Source organism: Cervus elaphus, chromosome 18 (genome assembly GCF_910594005.1).
Source record: "Cervus elaphus chromosome 18, mCerEla1.1, whole genome shotgun sequence".
Lineage (NCBI taxonomy): Eukaryota > Metazoa > Chordata > Mammalia > Artiodactyla > Cervidae > Cervus > Cervus elaphus.
In genome coordinates, this window is record NC_057832.1 from 106,856,871 (window position 1) to 106,869,322 (window position 12,452).

Sequence of the window (12,452 nt, forward strand, 5' to 3'; positions counted from 1 at the left end):
TGCTGGGAAGGATTGGAGGCAGGAGGAGAAGGGGCCGACAGAGGATGAGATGGCTGGATGGCATCACCGACTCGATGGACATGAGTTTGAGTAAACTACAGGAGTTGGTGATGGACAGGGAGGCCTGGCATGCTGCGATTCATGGGGTCACAGAGAGTTGGACATGACTGAGTGACTGAACTGACTGAACATAACCAGGGTCTCATGAGAAGCTCAACAATGGAGTTTGTTTAGACCTAAAATTGCTTCACACCTTAGTCAAGAGATAAGAGAGAAAAAGGAGAATCTATAAATAGATGATGAAGAACCAGCTCCTACTTTCTGACTCATGGTACTAGAAATAATCATTGAAACTGGTGTGTGTTGATATGAGGCAGGTATTTTTCACCTCCCAGGCAGTATGACTCCTTACCAGGGAAAAAGCAAAATGCAAGCACACCTAAATACCTTTACAAGCCATTACTAGTAATCAAGGGTGGAATTAGTTGTGCGGGGTGCTGAGGTGCTCAGGGACGATCAGTTCAGTCGCTCAGTTGTGTCTGACTCTTTAAGACCCCATGGACTGCAGTACACCAGGCTACCCTGTTCATCACCAACTCCCGGAGCCTGCTCAAACTCATGTCCATCAAGTAGGTGATGCCATCCAACTATCTCATCCTCTGTCATCCCCTTCTCCTCCCACCTTCAATCTTTCCTAGCATCAGTGTCTTTTCCAATGAGTTGGTTCTTTGCATCAGGTGGCCAAAGCATTGGAGTTTCAGCTTCAGCAACAATGACTATTCCATGAATATTCAGGACTGATTTCCTTTAGGATTGACTGGTTGGATCTCCTTGCAGTCCAAGGGACTCTCAAGAGTCTTCTCCAATACCATTGTTCAAAAGCATCAATTCTTTGGCTCTCAGCTTTCTTTATTGTCCAACTCTCACATCCATACATGACCACTGGAAAAACCATAGCTTTGACTAGACGGACCTTTGTCAGCAAAGTAATGTCTCTGCTTTTTAGTATGCTGTCTAATATGCTTTTCTTCCAAGGAGCAAGTGTCTTTTAATTTCATGGCTGCAGTCACCATCTGCAGTGATTTTGGAGCCCAAGAAAATAAAGTTTGTCACTGGTTCCATTGTTTCCCCATCTATTTGCCATGAAGTGATAGGACTGGAAGTCCTGATCTTAAGTTTTTTGAATGTTCAGTTTTAAGCCAACTTCTTCACTGTCTTCTTTCACTTTCATGAAGAGGCTATTTAGTTCTTCTTCATTTTCTTCTGAGAGAAAATAGAAATATGCTATTTTGGGAAGTGGAGCATTGCATGATTCTACAATGCACAGCATCATGAAGGTGGCAATTGATCTGACTTTTTCAATTGAACAATTTATTATGGAAATAGATATCATGTTAAGAAAGGGTAGAATAGTGAATCTTAAATGCTATTTTCAACAGATATGATAATGATATTGTGGCTAAAATTTTTCAAGAGTTTTCATCTTGGCATTTTCAGATGAAACAATAAAATATCTAGGATGTGTTTTAAAATACTTAAGAAAAAGAAAAGTTTTGGCATACCACCCAAGAAAAAAAAGTTCACAGAGCATAGTAAGTATATCTCAAGTCTGTTCTTATATATGTACTCACAGTTTGGTTACTTTTTTGTTTCCTTTTATTTCCTAGTAAGAAATAGTACTCATATTTAGACCAATTTCAGGTACGGAAGGACTTCCACATTTTAGGATTTAGCTTCCTTGTGGCTCAGATGGCAAAGAATACACTTGCAATGCAGGAAACCTGGGTTCGATCCCTGGGTTGGGAAGATCCCCTGGAGAAGAAAATGGCAACCCACTCCAGTATTCTTTCCTGGAGAAACCCATGGACAGAGGAGCCTGGTGGGCTACACAATCTATGGGGTTGCGAAGAGTCAGACATGACTGACTAGCACCATCACTGATTCTTTTTTTAATTGTCCTTGTTGTCGTTACTTTTTCATAGCTTAGCCAGATGGAGTTCTTCCTTTCAGCCATAGTTTGAGTTCCGAACATGGCTGCTTAAGTCCTAAAGTGGGCTGCTGAGGGCCCATAAAGTGTCCTGGTACAAATTTTCACAATGCTTTTCTCCCTACAGCTGAATTCAAGTCCTCAGCAGAGCACAGTCTACACTGTGTTGCACGATGTGCAACAGTCCTGGTCCTAAACATTTGTGTTCCTTTTTTAAAAAGTTTGGTCTCTGGCTGCTTTGCTTGGCAATCTAAGTGTCTGGTCAGAAGCCAAATGAGGCTCACTTGCTCCCAACCAGAACATATCTTACCCCACCAAAAGAGTTTGGCCAGTTAGGAAGTTTCCCTGCCTTCTGCCCCAGTCACCAGAAAACAGACCAAGCAGCAGTTACTGCAAAGCCCATTATCTATTGTGTCTTCAACCTCTCCTCCATGCTTTTAATTATGCATCCCTGTGGCCCTGCATATTTGTACATCTTGGGGAAGGTGAGGAGGCAAATAAAAACATATTTCCATTAGCCAAACTGCTTTGATTGGTAATGAAGGCAATAGTAATTGTTTTCATCAAGTAGGTGGAGGATTGGATGTGAATGTCATGTATATTGGCTACTGTTTCCTCTATTATAAGGTAATTTATAATTTTAAATAGGAACTTATGCTTCCAGAGAGTCTGGCAAACCAAAAACAGAAAAAAATTAACTTTCTCTGGGTCATCAGTTAGTGACTGAGTCAGTGAAATATCCCAACAGTCCAAACCTCTCCTGTCTAATACAGTAGCCACTGAGCGAATGAACTGTGGGTGGTCTGAACTGAGATATGCAGTAAATGTATAATATGCGCCAGACTCTGAAGACTTAATATGAACAAAAAGGAATGTAAAAAGTATCTCAAATAGAGTTATCTGATTCTTTCCATCAAGGATTCATTTATTGACAAGTTGGGCAGTGGACTAGTCATTAAAAATGGAGCAACGATTAAGGCTCAATCTACAAGATTGAGCTTAAAGTCTAGTAGCTGTTATTCAAAACTGTCTTCCTTTATTGGTTGGCCTTTGGCACGAATACTCTGACTATACTTCTGACATTCTCAAAACAGACATCACTGTACTGCTACTGCCGTGCCAAGGACAGGGCTGTGTGCTATGTATACACCTCAATGCCACTGACAAAGGTGCCATTTCCCATTGCCTTAGAGCCTCACTGTTCAATAAAACTGCCATGAATCCCAGAGGAATGTTTGAAATGTGACTAGCGTAAATTATGATGGGCTGTAAGTGTAAAATACACACTGAATTTCAAAAACGGTATGAAAAAAAAGAATAAAAATTATCTCACTCATTTTATATTGCACATATGGTGAAATGATATTTTGTATATAGTGGATTAAATAAATGTATTATTAAAATTAATCATACCCATTTCTTGTTAACTTTTTAATGTGGTTACAAGAAAAATTAAGATTACATACTGGCTCCCATATTATTTGTATTGGCCAGCCTTCTCTGTAATGATGCTTTCCACTCCTCCAGGGCAAATAGCCCACACCAGATGCTCTCCAGAAACCTGCAGAACAGCTAGTGGAGGAACTTGAAGCAAACTAGGGTACTAATAAGCTGGCTCAGCTTCTCCCTCTTTTCTTTTCCGTTTGAGGATCACTTGTACCTTGAGTGATTAGTGCACGCGATTCAAATGTGTAGGCAGTATGATGCAACAGAAAGGCAGTAGCTGTTAATCAGAAAACCTTGTTTCTGCTGGTCTCAGAGTTCTCATTCACTTACTGAAAAATCAAGAGCAAATCATGAGATCTTGAGGTATAAATAGAAAAATCTCTTTAGATATTAAATATAAAAACAATCTGTTCTCTCTCTCAATTTTAGATAGAACTGTACTACATGAGATAAATATATGCATGTGAAGCCACCTGATAAACTGTAAGCCATATTGTCATTATCATCACTTTGAATAAGGATCATAATAAAATACTTTCATAAGCAATCAAGAAAACTCTTGAGATGTAAAATATTGAAATACCCTAATTCTGGGGAAATGTGAAAAACAGCAAAAATGCAAATATTACAACACAAATATTTCAATAGTAAAATTGGCACAGGAAGAGATGTGTTGAAGGAACAGAGACCCCTAGTGGAGGGATGTAGAAGAATGGGGACAGTTTGGTTTTGGAGCTCACATCTCTATCCATTGCCAGATGCCAAGAGATTACTTTGACATTACTTGTCTCTCCAATGAACATATTTGCAACAGCAAACTCACCCTATGTATTATAGCCAATCATTTGAATATTGCTGCAGTAGCAAAAAGGTGGGCGGGGGGTTTCTGATTTCACAGCGGCTAAGTTGAAGCTTGCTGAAACAGAGGGCACTTTGTACAAGTTCTGGCTTAGCAACACCAGGCACCATACCACTTAGCTCATAATTGCACACCAGTGAGACACAGAGATGTGATTAATTTTTCTAGGTATGTGAGCTGCTCCCAACATTCCTGGTCTCCATCAGACCCTGAAGATTGGGGCAGACTGATAGCCTCAGAAGTCCTAGTTTGGTTGTGTTTGTTGCAGCCTGAGAAGTTTGTCACCGTGTGACTATGGAACTATTTCACGCTTACTTGACTGCACCAACAATTTACAAAGTATCCCAATTACTGATTTTAATCAGTAAATATCTCTTCCATTGTGCATGACAAAGAGGTTGACATCATGGGGAAATGTATAGAATTGAAGGAAATGGACTTGGCCCAAAGAACCTTCCATAAATCATGGCCAAGTAAATAATGTTAAATAATATTTTTTAATAAAGCATGTTATAAAATAACATATGATCATTTTTTCCCGAAGAATCTGTACCACCACTTTCCTCTGCAGTGGCTGGTCAGGCAAGCATGGTTAAGTTTGGCTTAGGTTTGGTTCTGTATTATGGAGGGACTTGGAAATTTACATAGAAGTGGAAAAGTCATAGAGGATATTTAGGACACAGTGAGTAAACTGGTCCCTGTGGAAGGGTTGTTTCATGTAGCAGCGCAGAAAGGGGTCTCATATGAAGCAAATGGCACATTCATGGGGATTCACTGAGGAGAGGTTAACGGATGCATTCTTTACAGTAATGTGAGAGTAGTTAGGGGGCTTCCCAGTTGGCTCTAGTGGTAAAGAACATGCCTGCCAATGCAGAAGATGCAAGAGATGTGAGTTCGATCCCTGGGTCAGGAATATCCTCTGCAGTAGGAAATGGCACCCCACTCCAGCAGGCCTGGAAAATTCCATGGGCAGAGAAGCCTGGTGGACTACAGTCAGGGGCCACAAAGTGAAAACAAGAGAAGGTGTTGAAACGTCCTGAAGCAAGCAACAAGAAAGTGCCACCACCTTTCTGGCTGAGGTGGAAATTGGAAGGAATCATTGTCAGAACCTCGGGAGAGCTCAAAGTGTAGGAGACCACAGCCCCAGAGGACCAACCTCCGCACACTCAGGGAACAGCCTAGGTCACTCCTCTGTGACCTCCTGCCTGTGCCTCCACTGACCAAAGCCAACCAAAAGCCAGATGGCAAAGAATCTGTTGATATTTCCTAAAGGTCAGCCTTCTGGTATTTGGAGCAGAATAGCAAACACTGGAGAGGGAAATCGAAGGGTTGATAGAACAGATCCCAGGGAACAGAACGGATATGTTAGGTCAGGAGGATGCCATGAGGCAGGAAGCTTTCCTCTGGTGGGCTGGAATGGGGAAAAGTTTATGTTTCCTGTTCATTCTTATCCCATCACAAGCTTGCCTGGGTCTGTTTCCTGTTATCCACTGACACAGGACAGGTATCTCACATGGCAGTCAGCAAAGAACTGTTACAAACAACTATTCTATAGAGTTTCAACATGAAATCCCTAAATCAAGGATTAAGGAGCAAGAATGAACAAAAAATAGGTCCCTGGGCTGCTTGAAGAGTACAGAAAAATAATTCTTTGATATAACAACATTATTATTTCTAATCTTGGGTTTTTTAAAATCCTGAGATTTGTGTTAATTCGAATTTTGATTAAATTTGGATTGAACTAATCCCAAACACTGAATTCACTAGCTGAGTAAATATGCTTTAGATTTTCTTATTTCTGACTTAGCCAGATATTGATCTGAACTGTCCAAAAGTCTTCTGAGTCTCTTGAGTAGACATCAGACAGAGAAAAGTGTCCCAATCATTTAATATGGTAGATTCTTTAATGTGATTTTTTTTTCAGATTTTCCGCTCCTTCTGTTTTATGTTAATAGCTTTTAACATAAAAATATTGGTAATTAAAGAGTTATCAACTTCTTATTATAATTCACATTAATAAATACATGGCCACTGGATGGCTGGCCATGGAGACAAAGAGAGACCCAGTCAAAATTCTGTGCACATTGTTAGTGGCTCAGCATACCGTATTGAGAACAGCTTGTTTTCATAGAAGCCCTGCTTTATTCCTGGCCCTGTTGCCCATAATTATTGTAAATCAGGACTATTTCCTGCCTTCCTGCCCCAAATAGCAGGAAGCATCCAACTCTTTCAGCCTACTTTGCTCATGGGCACCACCTCTCTGCAGGGGTTAGGGTTCACTGCCAGGAATTTCAAAAGAGCTAACTCTGTTTTGGTTTCTTATCCAGAACTTCACTCGTGAGCAAAGAAATGAAGCAAGATCTGTAATATATCCAGGGATTTAGAGAAATGGCACCGCATCAGGCCTGGTTAATAGCCCCGAGCCACTGGCAAGATAGAGCCCTTGCTCTTTTCCAGATTCATCATGGGATCAGTTCCAGGTGAGACCTGGTGAGCCTGTGACTAACAGGAAACAACTGGAGAACTCTAGAGAGTGTCTTATGAAGTATTAAGAGCAAAGAAAATGTTCACTGCCCTTTGGGATTTAATATAAAACTGCATTGAGCCTCCTCTCTGGGTCCATGCTACTTACTGGGGCATGCCCAGCCAGAACACTGTTCGTGGACAAGATGGCCCACATCTAACCTTTGATAGCGCCCAAGGTCACAGGCATCCCAGTGTCCAGTGGCCAAAGTGGACAGCTACTACTTATAATGGTTAACACTAACTGTTATTTATTGTTTGCTTTTGGTTCTGGGCACAATACTAAATGCTCTGCATGCTCTTATGTCAATTACTCAACCCACTCCAGTATTCTTGCCTGGAAAATCCCATGGACAGAGGAAACTGGAAGCCTACAGTCCATAGGGTCGCAAAGAGTTGGACACGACTGAGCGATTGAGCATGCATGCATAACCTCACTAGCCATCACTGTTAACCCCACTGTACAAATGAGAATGCTGAGTTTTAAAAAGGTCAGGTCCTAGGAAGGGAGCTAGGGCCCCAACTAGGAGGCGCAGAGTGCCCCTGGGCCTGCACCTCGGAGGGGCTCTGAGGGACACAGGACAGCACCGTGCAGGCCCAAAAGGAGCGTCCTGGTAAGACCACCAAACGTGATGGGCAGTCATCTCCAAAGAGGAGGCAGACATTGTTAACATAACTAAAAACCATGCTCTGCCATATAAGACACACTCCAAATTACACCCTCTGACCTTGGACAGGGAATCGGCCCCAACCTCTCATCCCTGTTTCTGCCCTTGTGAGAGGGACAGACATCAAGAAACACTACTCTCCTATGCTTAACTTCTGCCTGAGAATCAGCCCTAAAAAAACTCAACTTCTGACTCTTGCCAGAGACACTGTCCTGACTCCAGAATCACAGGGGCCCCCAGGTAAAAGGTAATGCTTTACCTAAGAGGCCACAGAAGCCCCAAATTGTACCATAGGCACCAAACCCTCAAAAATCTCCTTCATCAGGGCTAATCCTTTCATGGGGTGCCCATTCCCTTTTATCCTAAATCTTGTGGTGGGAGCAATGTGGGAACCAAGGGCCTTAGGTGAGGTGACTGCCCTTCCAGGTGGCAATGTCACCTCTTCTCTGTTTAAAATGAGTCCTTTTTCTTTGTTGCTAGATGACAGATAGATAGGACATTAGTATTGCATTAAAATTCACTACTTAGGGGCTTCTCTGGTGATCCAGTGGCTAAGACTCCCTGCTGTCAATATAGGGAACCCAGGTTTAATCCCTGGTCTAGGAACTACTAGTTCCCACATGCTGCAGCTAAGAACATGCTGAAACTAAAAAGATCCTGCATGTCACAACGAAGACCTAGTGCAGCCAAATAAATACATAAATATTAATAAATAAATAAATTTTAAAAATGAAATACACAATTTAAGCACTTTTATATCTTTTATCCCATTTGACTCAGAACGTGTGACCATCAGGGTGGCCACAGGGCCTAAGGCACAAGTTTAGTTGGTCCCAGCAGGATAATTTGAGAAGTATAAAAACACACCAGCTATTTTCAAAGTGCTTGACAATTTTCCCTTATTTCCTCATGCATTTATTTTCATTTCTATTTATTATTTATTTATTATTATCTATTTGTTATTATTATTATTTATTAAGTGTTTCACAGGTGTCAGCTACAGTGCTAGAGACCAGAGACAGAGGGCAGAACACGGCATGGTACCTGCCCTCAAGGAGACCACAATCTGGTAGAGGAAACTCACAAACAAGCCGTCTATGACAGAGAGGATAGCGAAGGAATATGGAAGCAAATGAATAAGGATCTCACTGTTACTGGGAGTCAGGGTGAGCTGGGGAAGGTGTTTCAGAGACAGTACAGCCTGGTGAGTCCTGGAAGGGATGAGCAGGCGTGAGCATTAGACGCCCTGATGGCACAAACAAGCGGGCACCAGGGGCTGGCAGGCCTGCTCAGTACAGTAGGCCTCCTGACCGATAAGGAAGGACTAGGGGGGGTTGGGAGGATGCATGGCAACCCACTCCAGGATTCTTGCCCAGAGGATCCCCATGGACAGAGGAGCCTGGTGGGCTACACTCCAAGGGGGTCGCAAAGAGTCGGACACAACTGAGGGACTAAGCCCAGCTGACCATAGCACATGGGGGTTTGGAGAAGCGTGTTGCATCAAGAGCATGAAGGCAAGTCTTCTCTGTGTCTCAGATTATCTTCACAGGGCTTTCATTTTTCCCTGAATTCATCAGTTCAACCCCATGGGATCATAACTCCGATTCCTGAGCAGTACCTTGCCCAGCTAAAGGTTCCACTTCCCAACTTCTATTCTGAATATAGTACAAAATTTGTCTAACCTATTCCTGCCATGTTCATAGGTATCAGTCCTTTCATAATTTAATCCTTCCACCTGTACCTTAAAGTGAATTCTCACTTGCTCCCCATTTTAATGTTGTGTAAACAGCCACTTCAAGGATATTTTGGATAATTGCAAAGAAGGCAGCAGGCTGAGGTTCTAGAGAGAGAAAATATAAAAGGTGTTGTAATGGATATGCTAAAAATGTTGTTTCTGCAATCAACATCCTTATACAACTAGAGTTTCCTAAACAATATCCTAAAGATGTACAAAATGTGTCAGAGAAAGAAATGAACCAAGGCAGTTTGGGAAATAAGAGTTGACATGTGAAAGTAAAGCACTGGTGTAGTTAAAGACAGACATGGGAAAGAAAACAGAAAGATAATCATCATGTTATCCTCACATAACAACTGGACTGGATGTTTAAAAAGGGAGAGAAAGTGTGAACATATTGGTCAATTCTATCTGAATAGAAGGGTCCTGAATTTCTCTGAAGGATGCCAAGAGAAGCTGAGAATTATGTAGATAAAATCAACAGAAATGTACAACACACCTACTTGGTGCAGAACACCATGTTAATAGGAGTTTAAATGTCAGATTCTCATTGAAAAGGACCAATGATCTCCCTTGACAGGTGCAGAATAAGCAGAATTCCAGGAATTCAGATTAAACCAGGCAAACATGAAAGCTATTTTCTTTTTCTTTGAATTCAGAAGGTTTTTCTTAGTTAACATCATCATTTAAAAATATATCTTAGCATTTGAAGATCAAGACCTAACAAAGCAGAGGTAACCCAAAACACTTTACTCTTGATAGTCAAAAATCCAGGATAAGAATCACAATGTTAATATAGGTTCCTTAAAAGTTCTGGTAATTTTTTTTTTAATTTCCTGGGTTTTCACTTAACACATCTTAAAAGGCACTCTTTTAGAAATAAAATTATTAAAGTCATTTCTGTGCAAAATAAAAATTATACAGAGATTTTAAGAGAAGTCAATATAGGGACTTCCCTGTTGGTCCAGCAATTAAGATGCCATGCCTCCACTGCGGGGAGTGCAGTTCAATCCTTGGTTGGGGAACTAAGATCCTGCATTAAATAATTTTTTAAAAAAATTTTTAATAGAGGTCAGCATAGTAAAGAAAGTAAGTAAAGCCTAAACGGTCCCTACATGTATTCAGTAATTTATGATTTACAAAGAATATCGTACAGATTTCATATTTTATTCCAATAATTTTGTGAAGCAAGGGGGGCAATCTGTATTATCCCCATCCTCCAGAAGTGAAGCCTAGTCCTCAGAGAAGCTAAATGTCGTGAAGAAGCTGACACATGGATAAAGAAGTTGTGGTACATATACACAATGGAATACGACTCAGCTGTTAAAAAAAGGAACACATTTGATCCAGTTCTAATAAGGCGGATGAACCTAGAGCCTATTATACAGAGTGAAATAAGTCAGAAAGAGAAAAACAAATATTGTATATTAACGTATTTATATGGAATCTAGAAAGATGGTACTGATGAACCTATTGGCAAGGTAGCAATGAAGACACATAGAGGACAGACTTATGGACACAGTGGGGGAAGGAGGGGGGGATGAATTGAGAGAGTTAGCATTGAAACATATACATTCCCATAGGTAAAACAGATAGCCAGAGGGAGTTTGCTGTGTGATGCAGGGAGCTCAAACCTGGTGCTCTGAGACAACCTAGAGGGGTGGGATGAGGTGGGAAACAGAAGAGAGGTTCAAGAGGGAGGGAACATATGTATGCCTACGGCTGATTCGCGTTGATGTGTGGCAGAAACCAACACAATCTTGTAAAGCAATTATCGTCCAATTAAACATAAATAGATTTTTAAAAAAGGAGTTAACACAGATAGTAAGAAACCAAGCAGAGGCAATGTAACAGGTCTCCTGACCCTTAGTTACCAAATGGCTGGAATGTTATTGTGTAGTCATAATATTTAACAAATAGGAAGAATTTTATTGCTTCTAAGAGGAAATCAAAAATTTTAGCCATCAGATGAAATTCAGTGAAAAAAATTCAGAGTAGACTAGATAAAGCAACGTGAAAGTATGAAACTGTTAGTCACTCAGTCGTGTTTGACTCTGCGACCCCAGGGACTGCAGCCCGCCAGGCTCCTCTGTCCATGGGATTCTCCAGGCAAGAATACTGGAGTGGGCAGCCATTCCCTTCTCCAGGGGATCTTCCCGACCTAGGGACTGAACCCGTGTCTCTTGTGTCTACTGCACTGCAGGCAGATTCTTTACCATCTGAGCCAGAAAGAAGAATGGAAATCAAAAATGGATGCAAACAAGTTTTATTTACCACCAACAATGCCGAATATCACAGGAAGTTTTACTGGCTCGTTAGCACCCTCCCCCTTACATCACTTCTGGATATGATCTCCAGATAAGGAATTTCACAAGGTATTCAATATTGTGGTCACTGTCATTAATATGAAATTTTGTTAGGAAGAATGAAACAGTGTACTCCAACTTACACACTTAACTTGGTGCTTTTATAATTTTAAGCCATTTCCATTTCCACTGAATTATTCATTTTATTTTCTTGGTAGGTGGTTGGAATATATAGCATGCACTATTTAATGGTAGGACACAGTTGCATAAATATCTCAAAATAACTCAAAAAGTGTATCAGTTCTGGTCTGCTCTCCCTGCTTTCAATGTAAACTGTATGCAATTTAGTTTCTTCATAAAACAACAGCTATTACTTATATGGCCTCAAAGAGAAAGCACTTGATGTTCATGTTTATTCATTGTATAGTATTTATTGTAATCATGTCAATAAGGCACTGTTTCTATGGGCCAGCTGCATGAGACATGGAAATAACTTTGTTTCATAACACTCTCTTTGTATTTTCTGGTTGTTGTTATAATGGCATTTTGTTGTATATGGCTCTGAATTCTACTAAGTGCTTCAGACTTGAAGAGTTTGATTGCAAGACTTCTTCTTTACTTTCCCTGTGCTATGACAGTAGTTTACAAAACAAGTCATATGTCAGAGTCATCAGTTATGAAGCCCAGGAAGAGTTTTTAAGTTTCCCAAGTGATTCTGATGAGCTGCCAGATTTTTAAATGGCTGTTTTATGGAACATCTTTTTATTTGATTGTTGACTTAGGTTGAATGGTTATATTTTGAGAATTCCATCTGATTATTATTGTATTATTGGAATGAAAACCTTTTCCCAGGCAAAACCGAAGCCCAATCACATGAAAACTTCTCTCAGGATGACTCTCAATTTGTAGTAGGATCATTTGATATAAA

At 40.7% G+C, this 12,452-nt stretch overlaps 1 protein-coding gene across 4 annotated transcripts in view; it reads right to left on the reverse strand.

Moving 5' to 3' along the window:
- PTN (pleiotrophin) overlaps positions 1-12,452 on the reverse strand; it is a 100,995-nt gene that overhangs the window by 52,526 nt on the left and 36,017 nt on the right. The window contains exon 1 of one of the 4 annotated variants that reach the window (XM_043873485.1): positions 8,639-8,657. The exons of the other annotated variants lie outside the window; for them this stretch is intronic. The gene's annotated coding sequence lies outside the window, so the exon portion shown is untranslated. Of the gene's footprint in view, positions 1-8,638; positions 8,658-12,452 lie in introns of those variants that run through there. 4 annotated transcript variants of the gene reach the window in all.